Genomic DNA, 18,597 nt, shown 5'->3' on the forward strand with positions numbered 1-18,597 from the left:
GGACTTAATGCGGACATGGGTTTTCTCACACCCTATCAAAATTGCTTGTAATTATCCTGCTTGCCTCTATTCTTATCCACACTTTCTCTCTCCCCCCCAGTATCCCTCCCCCACCCCACCTTTCTTTGACACTGTCCCCTGGCTTCAAACACATTTAACACCCTACCTTATCTACAGTAAATATCTGTTTTTTTTCCCCTCTCTACACTGTTTTAGCCATTGAATCCTTTGTATATCAGTATTGCTTGACTTGAAGAAGAGAGGATAACTCTCAAAAGCTTGTCCTATGACATAAATTGTTAGTCCAATAAAAAAGGTATCACCTAATACTGAAGAACTCATTTATTCTGCACTATATATATATATAAACAAAAGAGAAAGTGTGCAGCCCATAGCGTAAAAAGCGTATCAAATGTAATAAAAGTTGAGGAGAGGGAAACAAGCTCACTCATAAACAGAGGTAGAATAAAAGCATTGTGTATATCACCACCACGGATCAGCACAGAGTCTCCCCCACAGCGAAGATGATAATAGCTGCCAGCTGTCAGTCCAAACGTTCAGACCTCGTGGTAGGCAATAAGGTGATTCATGTGGAAGTCCTTGGTTGTAAGCCCTTCCAAAACAGGTTGTTTGCCGTCCGCAACCAACACTGAGGCTCCTTGCAGCAGGAACAGGAGCTCGCCACGTGTGTTCTGTGTGTTGCATCCCAGGGTGATGACGTAATGCCGTCGCTGCTATCCTGACGCGTTTCGTCAGCAACTCTGACTTTCTCAAAGGATAATGAATCAGTAGACCACCGTAGAGGTATATATACAGAAACGGGTTGCTAGGCAACCAATAAACAATAAAAAAATTACCCGTTATAGATTAAACAGCTACCCAAATAAAAAGTATAGCTTGGAGACGCATGTAGAAGCTAAGAAGAAAAGAAAGCAAACATAAGTCAAGCTATTAAATATCAGTTGATATCTATGTATCATGCAGCCTAACAAAGAGCCATATCCGTGTATACTATATATATATAGGTAATTTAAATGTCTAAACATAGTGACACAGTAATAATATAACTATATATATTGAGCAAATATGCTCACTAAATATGACCTCTATGCATATTCAATACAGATCAATAATTATATGTATCTTAATGGTAAATGAGAGGGAGGGATAAATGGGGAGACAAGAGGGGAGACTAGGGGGGGGAGAAAGAGGGTAAGAGGGGGAAAGGGAAAGAGAGGGGAAGAGGGGGGTAGGGGTGCAGGAGAAGGATGGGAAAGAAAGGGAGGTGAAAGATGGGGAAAAGGAGGGGGGGGGACAGAAGGGAAGAGAGGGGAGACTCATGATAACCATAGATCCCAATGTTCAGTTTGTAGATTGTATAATTTGGTACTGATCTAGGTATGCATAACCCTCATATCACTTAATTAGTCACCATTCCTAAAAAGGGAAAAAGAGGCATTAGTACTCAAAAAGGGAAGAAGACGGGGCAGAAACAGGCAACGATCCAAAGAAAGAACCAAAAATGATGACATCTCACACAATAGTGCTAGTGTCTAGAGACTCATTGAATCCACCAGCTGCCAACGTGGCTAGCTGGTAAATCCAGTAAGTCCCCCGCTTGCATAACAATTTGTAACAATCACCCCCCAATGTGAGAGGTGAAATGTATTCTAAACCAGTGATCTTGAGTGATTTGGGATCCTTATTATGAACCAAGTCATACTGCCTATAAATGCTATGGCTGCTAACACCATTGATGATGTTCCGTCTGTGCTTGAGAAAACGAGCACAGAGAGGACGCGTGGTGCGGCCCACATATTGTTTGCCGCAACCATACGTTAGCATGTAAAGGACAAACATACTCAAACATGTAATAGCCCCCATGACACCATGCATGGTTCCCCTGACTGAGGAGACAAACTGATCAGATACCGACAGATACCCACAGGTGATACAGCGTGACCTGCCACACCTATGGTTACCAGGGATCCTCGAAGTGACAGATGCAGACGGATGATTATTTTTGATCTTAGTTGGTGCCAGTATATTTTTCATATTCCTGGCTTTCCGAAATATAACTGATGCTTTTTTGATAGTTTTGGCCCCAAATGGGGGTCACATTTCAAAATGTCCCAATGTTTAATTAATATCCTCCCAATAGCACTGGAGGATTGATTAAAGCTTGATATAAATCTCAAAGACATATTTGGAGTTTGACTGTTTGTGAACCTGGATGTATTTGCCCTCTTTGATCTAGATTGTGCTAGCAGTGAAGATCTATCTAACAAGGAAACCTTATCAAAAGATCGTTTGATAAGTTCTGAGTCAAACGCCTTGTTTATGAATTTTTTCTTAAGTGTTTTGGATTGGGTTATGAAGTCATCGTCCTTAGTGCAGTTCCTCTTCATTCGATTCAATTGGCCCAGTGGAATATTATTAATCCAGCGGGCAGCATGATTGCTGTCCGCATGCACGTAGTTGTTTACACTGACCAGCTTGAAGTGTGTTTTTGTTGAGATGTTTAAATCATCATCCACACCTAGCATCAGATCCAAGAACACCACAGAATTGGCATTGACTTCAAAAGTAAATTTGAGTCCTAAATCGTTGTTATCAAATGATTTCAAAATATTTCTAATAATGTCCTCCTCACCATCCCAAATCATAATTAAATCATCTATGAAATGGCCATAGTATACGAGACCCGCCACAAGCACGGCACACTGCCACACACCAAACTGCTCCCAATAGCCCATGTATAGGTTAGCGTAACTTGGGGCAAATCTCGTACCCATGCCGTTTCTCAGATCTGCAAATATTAAATTTCATCAAACAAAAAATAGTTATGTGTTAATATAAATTTGATACTTTCAAGTAAAAATATTTTTTGAATGGAAGGGATGGTAGTATCCTGGTTGAGCCAGAAGCTCACTGCGTCGATCCCCCCGAAATGCACTATGGATGTGTATAAAGATGAAACCTCACACGTTGCCCACACATATGTGGGCTACCATTTTATCCCGGAGATGGAGTCGACGACATGCAGTGTGTCCCTAATGTGGGACCTCTGTGAGGTCACAAAGGGTTGTAAAAAATAATCGACATATTGGGACAGGCTCGCCGTCGTCGAGTCCACCCCCGAGATAATAGGTCTTCAAGGGGGATCGACGAGAGACTTATATATATATATATATATATATATATATATATATATATATATATATATACTATAATTCTAAGTTTTCCGTTTGTTTGTATGTCAGAAGCATTGATATCTCACAAACGGCACCACGTAGCACCACAAAACTTTCACTGTACATTCTGCTGCGGATTTGTAGGTCAACGCAACTATTTTGAGTTTCCAATGTCACTCACCTCCCAAGTTATAGACATTCTAATGTCCAGCAAATCTCTTAGTGCAGGAACAGAGGGGCGGGGCATGTCTACTAAGGGAGGGGGCATGTTAAAAACGGCACATATAATAAAAACAACCTCTCTTTATGATTCCAAAAAAGGAGGTACAATTTATACAAATAATAGCCTAATATGGCATATAAAAAAACAGCATAATAAATTATATAAAATTTATAAAAAGTTATTAAAATTATAAAAACTCAAACCTAAATTTAACTTTATTTTTAACTTCATTCACGACGATAGTGGTATTTCTCAAAAAAAGGAGACATAAAAGAAAACATAATTAATAATTAATATAATGTCACACATAATGTATATTTATAACATCATAAGAAATTTTTATATATCAATCCTTAAAGAAACACTCCCAATTCAATGTCCACATTGAGCCCCCCTGGAGTTAGGGTTTTCAATGTGAAAATCCAATAGGTTTCTCTTTTTGTTAACTGGACATTGCGATCCCCTCCCCTCCAATGGGGTAAAACTTTTTCTAGGACTGTAAATGTCATCCCTGTTGGATTTCCTTGATGGTACTTAATGAAATGTTCTGACAGGAGATGTGTACTAACCCCCTGCCTGATATTTCCTAAGTGTTCTAAAATTCTAATTCGTACATCTCTCGAGGTTTTCCCTATGTACTGTAATCCACAGGGACATGTGATCATGTAAATTACATGATCAGTTCTACAGGTGACATGTTGTTTTATATGGTATTTTTCTTTTGTCACATGGGAAGTAAATGTGAATTTCTCCATTGTCCTGTGATTGCAAGCTTTACAAACTGTACATCCATAAAAACCTTTAACTTTAGGTAACCAATTGTTTTCTATGTTTTCTTTTATTTTAGGTAGCGAGCTGGGAGCCAAAATATTCTTCAAGCTATTGGCCTTTTGGAATATAACTGAAGGCACTTCAGGAACTATGTTACCTAATAGCGCATCATTCCGAATAGTGTGCCAATGTTTTCTTATGATGTTGGCAATTTTATATGAATCTCTGTTAAAATTTGTCAAAAAAGAAAAACTGAATTTATCCTTATTGTTTTTATTAGATGTTTTTTCAATATTCCTGTCTGTATATAATACATTTTCCCTATTGAGGTTTCGTGCTTTTGTCAAGGCTGTTTTTAAATTGTCCGGATTGTACTTTCTATCCAAGAATCTATTTTCCAATATCCTGGACTTTTCCTCAAAGACATTTAAATCTGTACAGTTACGTCTTACTCTTCTAAACTGGCCATATGGCACATTGCTTAGCCAACTGGAATGGTGACAGCTAGAGGGCAGGATGTAATTATTACTGTCAACCTCCTTATAGAAAGTTTTAGTTTTCAAACATCCTTCTTCCACAAAGATGGTCATGGTCAGAATCATTGTCATTGATATAATCAATAAATTTCAGAAGACCTGCTTCTTCACCTCTCCAAACAAAAAACACATCATCGATAAAACGCCGCCATAGGACAAAATTTGCACCCAGTTCAGGAATAGACCAAATATAGTCTTATTCCCATATTCCCATGAATAAATTCGCATAACTGCGAGCAAATTTGGTACCCATGGCGGTTCCACGCTGCTGTAAATAAAATGTATCCTCAAACCAGAAATAATTGTTACGTAAAATAAAAAGGATACTATCTAAAATGAAATTAGCGTGTTCATTGAGTAAATCTTCATCTTTGGCAAACACTCTATCTATCGCCTCAAATCCCTGATTATGTTCTATCGATGTATATAATGAGGTAACATCCCCAGTAACTAAAAGACACATCAGATATATTGAAAATTCTGGAAAATCAAGAATGGAATGAGGAATGTTTTCTAGTTACTGTCATTTCCCAGAATCCCTTGCTGCAGTGGAGGCGCTGTATGCTGGGCGATAATGGGGAAAGACAGGGTTGCAGACCTGTCTAAGACATGCAAATGAACATACAGTAATCTTTACAGTTGCTTTATGCTTTACTGTGGAGGGTTTTTGTCACTTTTTTTACCCACCATAACCTTAATAATAGTGGTGATTACCTAGTCTAGTCTCAAACCTGCATAGCCATTAAGACCAACCTCACACTGATAATACTCATCAAGGTTGAAACATGTTTGTGAGTGGGTTTAATGGCTTTGCATCTCATCCCAGCCTCTGTCTAAAAGCTGTGTTTAAAACAGCATTCATTGGCTTGAGGATTTGCTTGTGTAATACGAGCTTGAGACAAAAGGTGGCACTGAGTGCTCATTTGCATGTCATTTCCCAGAATCCCTTGCTGCAGTGGAAGCGCTGTATGCTGGGCGATAATGGGGAAAGACAGGGTAGCAGACCTGTCTAAGACATGCAAATGAACATACAGTAATATTTACAGTTGATATATATATATATATATATATATATATATACATATATATATATTTATATTTATATCTATATCTATATCTATATCTATATCTATATCTATAAAGGAAAAACCACTGCTGCGCTAGCCGGAATAACAGACAACAAAGGAGATGATTGCATACAAATAAATGTCCACACAAAAACACTATAAAGACTAGTACCTGTGTGTATGAGATAGCTGCTAAGAATAGAACATGGCATAAATGAACATACAACATAAACAATGAAGGGGAAGGCATGAATAGAAGGGGGAGGGAATGGAGAAGGAAAAGGGTTAAAAAAAACCAAGAGATGCGGTGAATAAATGAATAAAAATGAAAATAAAAATGAGTGTCTTTCAACAGCTACTGGGTGTCGCTGCCAGTCTTCAGGAAAAAAACACCTTCCTCTTGATCTGTAGAACGAAAAGAAGACAGCGCGGCTCCCATAGCATAATACTGTAATTTATTACTTAAAATGAACGTGCAAGTGAATCACGGACACTGACATTGAGCAAAATGAAATAAAACAATGAGTAAGGTCTTTACAGTCATCCGATGGAGCCTCCGTCGATAGTTGCTGTGAATGGAGTTCAACACACTCCCGTCGTGGATGCCAGCAGGGTGCGCGCGCACCCGGACTCCCCCTGGTTGTAAATCCCGCGAGAGTACGTGTCCTCTGATACTACGGGATACTGACACGGCAGTCAGACTTCCTGCATAGGATCCCACTATGATCTTTTTTCTTTTGTCTTTTTTTATCTTTGTCTTTTATGTTTGTCTGTCCTGATTGAGACTTTGTTGAAGATTCCTCCCAGGACGCCTCTTCATTCTTGTTGGACTTTATATTTGGCCAGATTTTATATTTTAGAGGCGCCGGTTCTCCCCATTTTTTAGTATTATTTGCACTGGTTTGTGTTAACCTTTTACCTAGGCAGCCCTCACTTTAAATGTAAAGCATATTGTATATAATACTGTCACTTATTTTGTGTCATTTTTCACAGTCACCACATCAGCGCTTATTACACTGCTCTTTCCCTTTACCTGGTGTCAACTCCGTTTGACCTTGGGCAAGTCACTTTATCTCCCTGTGCCTCAGGCACCAAAAACATAGATTGTAAGTTCCATGGGGCAGAGAGTTGTGACTGCCAAATGTCTCTGTAAAGCACCACGTAAAACTAGCAGCGCTATACAAGAACATATTATTATTATTTCAGTGAAGATATTCTATGATTATGCGTATTAAGTGGAGTATACTGTATGTTTTATTCTTCATTACTCATTTAAAAACAAAGGGATACAGAAGGTTTATTATCTACCTAAATGTATATTGAAGAGGTTTAATTAAACCTTACAGTTTTTTTTAATGAGAACTAATTATGTACAGTATGTGTATATAAAGATCTCTTCAGAGATTATGTCAGCGCACCTTGAGAAAGCAACAACAGGTGTGAAACGCGTAGGAAATTCCTGAGCTCTTTTTGGATTAATTTAGAAATGCATCTTACTTGTGATCCAATGTGGAGTCAAAGCAGATCCAAGTCATTCTACACTATAAGACGTTAGGAACACGAGTATCAGCATGGATATTGATGAGATCTGCTTTGGTTGCTGTATAATTGCACAGGTGTCACTTGGTATGGTCCGGTTTGTAGGATAAAAGGCCAAGAGATAGGAGAAGATAGGAAAGACTTACTTTATACTGTTCTCGAACTGGTGGGTGGTGTTTGGAGTACTTCCACAGAACCGTCCCTTAAATAACTCACATATAACAACATGGAAGAAAAACTGGTTGCAGCTTTATTGATAGACACACTATAAAGCTAATAATTAGGGTACCCCATTAGTGGCTCTGTCCACAACATATAGCCCAGATGGATACCCCTGGATTGTACCTGGATATGCCAATAGTCACCCAGGTCACATGATTAAACAAACACAATTACAGAAAGCAAGGGTTTTATCCTCGCTTGTGCTTTCAAAATGTTGTATGGTAGATGTTATCAGCTTCACCTCCTTACAGCAACTGTGCGTGGGAGCCTTCCCAGCTCCTACAAGATCCACTGAAGACAAGCTCCATGGACAAGACAAGAAAAACAGACATATAGCTCACTGGAGGTAAACAGTAAGTATATTACAAGAGAAAAGAATTGGTAAGTGCACACTTACAATTCAGAAATCTGTAGTTCAGTGGATTTTTGTAAAAAACGTCCATAATGCCTGTTCACTTAGTAGTTGAGCTGCTGGGAGCAGGGCTGGTTTCCCACAGCTCGTCCCATGCGCTGGGATCAGATGTTTGTCGGTGCTGTTCTCTTGCTTCCTGGTTCGTGTCACCCGTATGTAGAAGCCAGACTCAGCTATCTGCCTGCATGCCTCCGTCGTGTTCAACCTCAGTGTAGCAGCAAATTTACAGAACATCAACTAGGTTTCACAATTACATAAAGGACAGTCCCATACCGGCGTCCTTCTCCCACAATAACTATTGGAGGTACCCTACACCTCCACAAAGGAGCCAACTTCATTAATGGCTTCTTCACTCCTACCCATTTTTGCTGCCTCTGACATTCGAATAGGAATTAGAACTCACACTCAGATGCCCCAACTACAACTCCGTCGACCACCACTTCAGAACCTCCGGAATTTGGAAGCGTAACAGAGCAGACCCATCCTCATGCAGCAACAATGGGCCTCCAGACTTTGGCTTGACACCCCAATAAAACCACACAAATCTTACCAGACAAACAAGGGTCCCACACAGCTGACTCAGCATTACCCATCTACCTTTACTCTGCTGGTCTATTTTTGACCGCCTTATTACAAAAATAACTGCCCTCCATCCAATACAATATCCTTCCCCTCTACTAGAGGCATTAACCAACTCCCTCATTGCCCCATTAAAGGCAAAGGAGAAGGTAACACCAAATTATTTCTCCTCGAAACCACCTCAGTAATCTTCAATAGCCTTTCCAACATCTCGGCAAATTCTGGCACCCTTTCTTCCGCCCCTTCTGGGCTGCCACCTTTATCCCACTACAACCATCCATACCAGAAAATCCTTCGACAAATCCTGCAACTCAAACAACCTAAAGAAAAATCATCCAGAAACCTTTTCATCAAAGCTGTCAAATCAGCCCCTATAACAAATTAGCCCCGCCTCCAAATAGCATTAGTTGCTCCCTTGTGCATTCACTGCTGCAATTCAGCTCAAGCTAGCCACTATTAGCTGATGCTATGAAACCTAATTCTCCCATGCCGGTGCAAAAGCTAACCATATACCCAGAGCTAATGAACTTCACACCAGATCCATCACTCGTCCAGCGCTGCTTCCCTCAGGAATGATGGGCATTTTCCCCCCATGTGCTCTGCTCCTGGAACAAGGACCAAGATTTCTCTAAACTGGAAATGAGACAATGCATCTGTAACCTTGTTATCAAACACTGGTCCATGTTTGCCTTCATGAAATATTATGTTCCATGCAGTAAAAAGTACAAACGCACAAAGAAGTCTAACCACTGGATGGGACAAAGCCGAAACCCATTGTCCGTCACTACTATTCTTCCACCAGGCAGAGCCCTTATATAGCTTACATGCCCCCCATATCGTACCTACACAAAGAGTTCTCAGGCACCTTCTCCTGAATCAAGCTAGCTAAAATGGCGAATACCTGAATCCAATTCCCAAACAATTTAGGAACCTGCCTTCTCTCCCTCTCCTCCTCCTCTGCATTCTCATCCTTCAGCCATAGAGGTTTCTTATAGTCATGGAGTAATGACAAAGAGTGGTAACTTTCCAGTGTTTACTACCCAATTCAATGACAAACATAAGGCCATACCAAGGGCAATTTATAAACACTGGAATGTTCTCTCTCTATATCCAGTATTGGGCTCACTTGTTCAATCTAGACCAAAAATCGTATATAAAAGAGCACACTACTCATGTGGTCTATTTGTTGCAATGCAAATGTGGGTTTCAATACATTGGCAAAACCAAAAGGAGTATGAAAATTTGAATTATGGAACATATGGAACATATGAGAAATATTAGAAATGTTCAAAAACTAATTGACAAAAACTTGCCCCTAACCCACCTCTTAAAACACTTTAAGGATACTCATCGGTGTGATCCCAGTGGCATATCCTTTATGAGGATTGAAGTTATTACATTAGAAAAAAGACTGGGCAATAGAGAGCTCCGGTTTAGTAGAAGGGAATAATACTGGATCGATACTATGCAATCTAGACATCCTCAGGGATTGAATGATTACATAGAGTTGGTTCCCTTTCTTAAAGTGTAGAACAATATTTTGGGTGGCTTTCTCATTTTTAATGGTGATCCTTCTTTCCCTTGTCAACTAGAGTTTACATATATATATAGTAAAAGACTGCGCTTAGGTATAGTGTGACAGTAACAACATCAAGTGCAATAATAAAAAATGTGTAAAATAAAAAACTAAAATACAAATATAAATATATCTAACTGTGCAATCAATATATCACCAAATGCATAAATAGTTATAAAAGGATGTGCTGTGGACCCAATAACAAACTTTGTCAGAGTTCCTCTGGAGTCTAAATAAAGTCCAAAAATTCAGGGAACAGAAAAGCACTAACAGGAAAAAAGGCTGCTTCTTTTAAAGGGCACAACGACCTCCCTCTCCACCTGCATAGAAAATAAAAGAAAAAAGCGCCCAATCCTAGTGCGTTACTGTGCAAAAAATGGTTTAATTTCCAATAAAAGACTCATAAAATGAACTCACAAACATAAAAGGTAAAAATGTATTGTATGAGTTATACTCATGCTCCAAAAGATCTGGAAGCGCTGTTGCACTGCTACTCTGCTCCGTGGCTCTACCACATCCAGTACAGCCCTCGTGAATCTCTGCCAGCAGGAATTCACGTCATCAGGCTCATCTCAGTATTCTTTCCCCGGGAACAAACTACCAGATAGTCTAGGTTCCCACCGGGGACAGTGTTTGTGGCGGAATAAACAGATGACGTCACGCTGTGCACGGAGATGTTCAAGCAGGAGAATGTCAAGCAGAAAACGCAAACCAACGCTGACAAGATCCACAGCACTCTGGACACCCAACAAGCTCCTATTGAACCCCCAAAGTAACCACAACATATATATAAGCATATGAGTGTCACAGAGGAGTGCTACTGAGCATGGCAATATATATTTAAAATCAGAGAGAGAACATAAAACACAGACAGAGCTCAGTTTTTAGCACATCCAGTGAAACTCATACACGGTACAGTGCCTAAATATATATGTATAAATATCGAGTAAAATGGTCTTTTAGTTTAACATTTTTGGCCAAAATTGTTGTAAGCCCCTGAGCCAACTGCACGGCAGACCACAATACAGACCAATATACAACTGCATATAAGTTTTTCTAATGTGTGAGGTATCAGATTCAATTTCATTATGTTAATTGCTTACACCCGATTTGTAATCTAACTTTGCATAGTTAATTGGATATGTGGGTGTATATATATGTGTTTAACACACCCATAGTCCATCCCCTGATGAAAACAGTTTAGCTGTTGAAACGCGTAGGGCCAGGTGTGCTGTGGAACTTGTCAGCGTTGGTTTGCATTTTTTGCTTGACATTCTCCTGCTTGAACATCTCCGTGCACGGCGTGACATCATCTCTTTATTCCGCCGCAAACACTGTCCCCGGTGGGAACCTAGACTATCTGGTAGTTTGTTCCCACCGGGGAAAGAATACTGAGACGAGCCTGATGACGTGAGTTCCTGCTGGCAGAGATACACGAGGCCTGTACTGGATGCGGTGGAGCCACGGAGCAGAGTAGCAGTGCAACAGCGCTTCCAGATCCTTTGGAGCATGAGTATAACTCATACAATGCTTTTTAAACCTTTTATGTTTGTGAGTTCATTTTATGAGTCTTTTATTGGAAATTAAACCATTTTTTGCACAGTAATGCACTAGGATTGGGCGCTTTTTTGTTTTATTTTCTATGCAGGTAGAGTTTACATATAATTGATTGTGTTTTTTTATTCAGCTGCTTTTTATTCAACTGGTTTTTAAAATACAGAGTTTTTAAATATCACGTGTTTAAGTATTTGTGTGTTTTTTAATATTCAGAGTGTATTTCTGTGTGTTACTATTTCCCATGTAGGGGTTTTAACATGTGTTGAATAAGAATGTTACAATAGGTAATTGCATTATTTTGTTGCTACTTGCATTGGTTAAGCTCAAAGGGTACTGCACTCTGACAGGGTTAAAATTGATGGCAGCCGTAAGATCAGAATGAGTCATTGCAGCTGGTGGTTAATATTTGCCATTCATTTAGGCATCCATTGGCTGCGGTGTGTTACAGTATATAACTCCAGGGCAGAGTCATCACGTGACCTCCTGACGAAGCACTACGTGTGAAACACGTAGAGGTCACGTGAGACTGTTCCTGTGGAGTTCTTCCGGCGGAGGCTGTGCAGGATCACTCGTGTCTCTCTGCTGCCTGGTACGTTAACAGATTGGGTCCGGACCCTTTCTTTTGGTTGCACAGTGTTGATGCGTTGCTGTCCTGTCCCCCTCCTAGCCCATTGATATAGTTTTTGAATGTTTTATTGTGTATGTGTTTTTATTGATCCTACTATTGGGGTTATTAATAAACTAGTTTGTGTCCCTCAGTGTGCCTATCTGTCTATTTTCTTTTCGAGTAATGAAAAAATGTCCACATTCTGCCACCCGTTTTCACACCTTCTCCTTCACCGCTATTGACAAATGCATACGCCAGGGGGATTTGACACAAAAATATGTATCCTTAATGTAACCTTAACCGCCCCTTCCTTGATCTTCTCCCGTGCCCCAACTTTCAACAATGTATCCGGTGCCTCTCTCGCTTCACCTCCGGCTTCCCCAGCCACACCACTTCTGCCAGCCATTGAAGAAACTGCCTCTGTGTGCTCTGCACTACCGGTTCCTCCAGCACTGACCAAGCCTTCTGGCTGTGCCATGCACAACCCAGAGCCTTGAAGCCCTGAAAACCCACAAGCGAGACACATCCTGCCCCCCACTGGGCACCCCCAAGCCCCTGGTACTCATGTCTTTTCTAGAAAACCTGCTATTCAATGGGATCGCTACCCTGCCCCCCTTGATCCCAATTGGCAATCAATCCTATCAATGCCAACATGAATTATTCACTAGCGACTCATTTAGCCACACTCACAGCTCCTACAACATCCAACTCTGGGTCTTGATACTTCACCCCAGGGCTCCTGCCAAAAACCTACTGTATCAGCAGTTTCCACTGCTCCACATCGCACCCATTATTCATCAGTTACTGCCTTTGAAAAAAAAAACCCTGACATCCCGCTGGCACAGTGCCCTGACCGCTGCCCCTTGCCCTATTATAATGAGGAGCAGGAAAAGTGATAACCCTCCCCCCTGTACTTCAACCAAGTGCAAAACTGCAACCCTCATCCCCAGAAGAATATCCTGGAGACCCCTCTCTGTAACTACTCCCAGATAGGGTCTGCCTCTCTACCTGCTCCCTGCGAGATACAGCTTTCCTTCTCCTAACAGCCTCCCGCTCCCTAACTGCTCCCCTTTGGTAAAGTCCTCCATACTTCTACCCTTACAGACTGGCTCAATAAGGCCAACCTGGGTTATTGCCTGCACTCCTCCTTCCCCTCGATGGATCCGTCCTGTCCTTCACTGCCCTCTGCCCACCCGATGGGCAAAGTCTCTTTGTGGGATGGGAAGGCCTACTCCACCACCCCTCCTTCAGAGATGATCCTGCAGTCTGCTGCTCACCCTCACATCCACCTCCTACAGCTATCTGCAGGCTGATGCCACTACTCCTCACAGGCCCCTTTCTCCCTTTGCCTGGCACTGCAGCATGGGACCTTCAGTGCTCCTCCCACCACCGCAATCTCTCCATCTTTGTTTACCTCCATGGATGCCTCCCCTCGACCATTGATTCTTTCCAGCAGCCAGGCCCAACCTCTTCTTTCCATCTCTTCTCCCTCGTTGGTCAGGCAGGCATCTTCCATGAATACATCTTCAACCAGAGCTCCCGACCGATTTCTGCAACACCTCTCCCAGACGATGATCCCATAATTCAAACTGTACTGGAGCTGTTTATTCTAACTTTCTACACCCTCACCAACCCCTTACCTCTATTCCCCACTATCAACAATTAGGACCTCTTCCCCACCACTCATCCGGTAGTCATGTTTCCCTTCACCCATGTGCTCCAGGCCTGGCTTTATAGGGCTTGACTCAGTGTGTTTGGGATGATGATGATACACTGAATTTGTATATGCTGTCGCATATTTCAGATGTCCTAATTTTCATCATTTTCGACCACAAGCTAATGACTTCAAATGAGGTCAAACAGACTTAAATAATGTAGACACAGGGTTAATATTTCCCCGCGTATTATTGCTTCACATTACCAACTCTTAATCTAAGCCCTGGTGACTGGGTGGGTGACTGACTGGGTGGGTGACTGACTGGGTGGGTGACTGACTGATTGGGTGGGTGACTGACTGACTTGGTGGGTAACTGACTGACTGGGTGGGTGGGTGACTGAGTGGGTGTGTGACTGACTTACTGGGTGGGTGACTGACTGGATGATTTTGTGTGTGGGTAACTGACTGGGTGGGTGACTGTCTTGCTTGGTGACTGACTTGGTGGGTGACAGACTGGGCGGGTGACAGACTGGGTGGGTGACAGACTGGGTGGGTGACAGACTGGGTGGGTGGATGACAGACTGATTGGGTGGGTGACAGACTGATTGGGTGGGTGACTGACTGGGTGGCTGGATGACTGACTGGGTGGGTGGGTGACTGACTGGATGGGTGACTGACTGACTGACTGGGTGGGTGACTGACTGGATGGGTGACTGGCCATGGGTGCCTGACTGAGTGGGTAGGTGATAGGGTGGGTGTGTGACTGACTTAATGGATGGGTGACTGACTGGATGACTGGGTGTGTGGGTAACTGACTGGGTCGGTGACTGTCTTGATGGGTGACTGACTTGGTGGGTGACTGACTGGGTGGGTGACTGACTGGGTGGGTAACTGACTGATTGGGTGGGTGACTGACTGACTGTGTGGGTAGGTGACTTGACTGACTGATTAACTGACTGGGTGACTGACTGACTGCGTGGGTGACTGACTGGGTGGGTGATTGACCGGGTGGGTGACTAACTGACTGAGTGGGTGGGCGACCGACTGACTGGGTGTGTGACTGACTGACTGGGTGGGTGTCTAGGTGGGTGAATCTTACTCCTCACCTTCATTTCCCAGTTTTACTGTCAGCGTGCTCTCCCTTAACCCCCACACCCTTATTGCCTTTACGTTTGCCTACCACACACTCTCACCTTCTGGTGGGGTGGCAGACTATACCACCTCCTCCCTGTGGGGGTTCCCCATCTGTCCCCTCTCACCGCAGGTCCGGCTGGGGTCTGTATCAGAGCCTTCAGTTGGCACCCTGGCTCTCCTGCCATGTTGTACCTCCGGAGCCGCGCAGCTGCTGTCCCCCTTCCCCTGGATTTCAGTGCGGGCTGGGCCGCGAGTCTCAGGCACAGACAACGCATGTCTGTGGAGGGGACACTTAAAGCCTTGGTCTATTACTCTTGCTCTGCCGGCCACCCTCTCCTTCCTCAATAACTTCCCCGGCGATGCGGTGACAATTACGGCAGCAGCTCCCGGTAACTAGAGTAGAGAAATACTGTCCTGCGCTCCGGTTGTTGGTCTCAGCACCCGTAGGTGTCAGAGCAGTCACTGGTGGATGGAGAAGAAGGGTGCAATAAGGGACCTCTAGATAGATCAGAGCTGGGAGGGAAATCCCTTACCTATTGAAGCTCTCCGATCTGGGTCCTGTTCTCCTCTGCTCTCCGGTATCCCATGTGCAGCCTTCTGAGAAGTGGAATGGGAAGAAAGAAGATCACTGCAAGTGACAAGCATCAGGCTACTTCCGGGTATGTTGATAAAACTTTATTGGCACATCACAAACACAAGGCTATACATGGTGTAGCCTTGTGTTTGTGATGTGCCAATAAAGTTTTTTAAACATACCCGGAAGTAGCCCCATGCTTGTCACTTGCAGTGGCGCCGGATCTCTTTTTTCCCATCCCGTTAACTAGAGTGTCTACTCCTCCACCAAGCGGCGGAGGCAGCAATTCCGCCAACTTGGCACACCCGGAAGAAGCCTACCATGCTTCTACTCCCCTCTTCCACCCATACAACTACTTTAGCTCCTACTCCCCCCGTTCACGTTGGCATGGCAACACAGCGTCTTTTAATGCCACGCGGCCATTTACAATGCTGAAAATCCCGATACTCACCACCCCACCGCCGACGCAATACCCCGCCACCGCCACTGCAATACCCAGCTGCCACAGCAACAACTCACGAGCAGGTAAAATGCAGTTGCCCCGGGCAACTGGGCGAACGCATTTATTGAGGACTGCACACATACATAACATATAATACCATACCAATGTATTGCTGACAGGTAGGGGTAATGGCAGACTTAACCTTTATTAACAGCAGCCATATTTCCCCCTACATCACACTGGTGTCTTACGGAATAGCATGGCTAAGTAAATATGGGTCTTAGCGTCTACATCTGGAGGTCACATGAACACAAGAAAGACATCAACAAAATATAGAAGGGAAAAACCGACTGAAGAGTTCAAAGGTAATGTACCTGTTGGCATATGCCTATAATAACAGTGGGAGGTAAAGGAGCATCCGAGGGAGAGGTTACTGGAGAGTACAACTGCTGCTGTGTGACAAATATGTCCATATAGTGTAATGCAGAAAGACAGGATCAGCCTGGAGTGGCAATTTACTCACGATGCAGCCGTCCTCCGTTTGTCTATGGCTCACACTCTCTCTCCTCGTGTCAATGTGTGCGCACATGGATGATGTCACTCCCCGGTGCAGGCTCGATCCGGAGCATCAGAGGAAAAATGAATGATCGATGCCGCAGCCTCTCCAAAAATAAAGGGACTCACCAGATAAAAATAAAACTGAAGTTTATTCGAGTTACATTAAAAACAGGTTCTTCATAAATTATATTATTATGTACAATGCTTTTAAAACGTCTCAGGTCTCTTTAGTATCTCACCCTGAAATTAATCTTGCAGGGTAAAGGTTAAATATCTGCAAGAGGGAGATACCAAACTTCAGGAAAGTTGTGTAAGTTACTGCTTGGGATGGGAGTTGGTGTTTTCCTCCCGGAATTACTTTCAATCCTCCTGATGGAGTCTCCATGGGATTCTGTACACTGAGTATCACAGGGAATGTTCTCTCTACTCTGTGAAGAGTATAAAAACCTCTATCAATCTGGGTGTAGAAAACATTACAGCCTGCCATTGTCAGACACGCTGCCTGGCATTAGAAGAAGCTTCCATATTGTAGGGTCAACAAGAAACACAAAGAATTATATCACTTTGATACATACATCTCACTGAGGACGTTTACAAGGGAAGGCTAATTTGGTTCTCTGAGAAAGCCGAGCCTGATACTGACTGAGTCTATTCATTGCTGTGGTGATTACAAGTGAAGGTTGGTGTGGGATACTGAGGGAAGTCACATTAATCTGATTTGCAGGGTGGTGAATTGGTGATATAATAAGAAATATTTTAAGTATATGACCTTTATTAATAAATTGCTGTACTGATTTTTCATTGTGATCTATGTACCAACAGGGATAACAAATTGCTTTAATTCTGTATATCATTTTTTCTCATAGTTTTGTTAAATACAAATAACTCATTAATCAGGTGTTAGTATGCTATGTTTTGGGTAAACTTACAGATACAGCAGCAGTAGAGTGTATATCAGAGCCCACCATGATGGTTAGTAACTGCCACAGTGTTTATGAGGAGATGTACAGATGTAGAAGGCTTTATTGTCCCCTCTGTGTTAGATATTGTGAGATACATTGGGATATTCTGCACTAACACTGCCGTTAAACCCTATGGAAACTTATATTACGTGTTATCATATGACAGTTTGTGTTATCGGGAGAAACATGGAAGCCTTCTGCATCTGTGCTCATTATTCCAGACTATTGACCTGTTCTATCTAGAAGATGTAGAGTCTATCTAGAATGAGTATAAAGGAGACAGCTGTGAGCAGAGGGAAAAGGTTAAAGCAAATGCATAAATGGAGAGGTAGTGGATTGGATTCTTTTACAACCTTTAACCACATCTCATCTCAGGATATATATATATTTTTCACGTATGTCTGGACACAGAGTTATGATGCCCGATACATGGTTACAAATACATAGTTACATTAAGTGAGCAGGGTTATACATTATATACTGTACAAGACATTGCATGCACAGTCAGAGATAATATATGTTATAGGCGTATGTAACAGTTACAGACCAGATTAAAATGAGAGAAAGCTTTAGTTTTGAAAGAACTTAGACTGGTGGCAGAAGTGAGAGTCTCCGGTAGACTGTTCCAGTTTTGGGGTGCATACAGTAGGTTTTGGATATCAGGGTATCAATGTGCAACCGAAATCTTAAATCGAGTCAAACCATATGCCCAAGTATTTAAAACTAGCAACAGGGGCTAGGGTATTAGCGTTGGTTCTGATCTGGAGCTCATTCATTGGAAGCTTTAAAAAATTGTCACTTGTCAGTGTTTACAAACAGTTTGTTTTCGGAAATCCAATTTTCAAGTCTCAAAAAGTCAGATGGAAGTATGTTTTCAAGGTCAGAGAGGCTATGGCTGTGTGCATATAAGATTGTGTCATCTGCAAACATGTCTATTGAAGCTCCCTTACAAGCTGAAGGAAGATCATTGCATGAACACTGACAAGA

The sequence above is a fragment of the Ascaphus truei genome, chromosome 20, assembly GCF_040206685.1.
Source record: "Ascaphus truei isolate aAscTru1 chromosome 20, aAscTru1.hap1, whole genome shotgun sequence".
Lineage (NCBI taxonomy): Eukaryota > Metazoa > Chordata > Amphibia > Anura > Ascaphidae > Ascaphus > Ascaphus truei.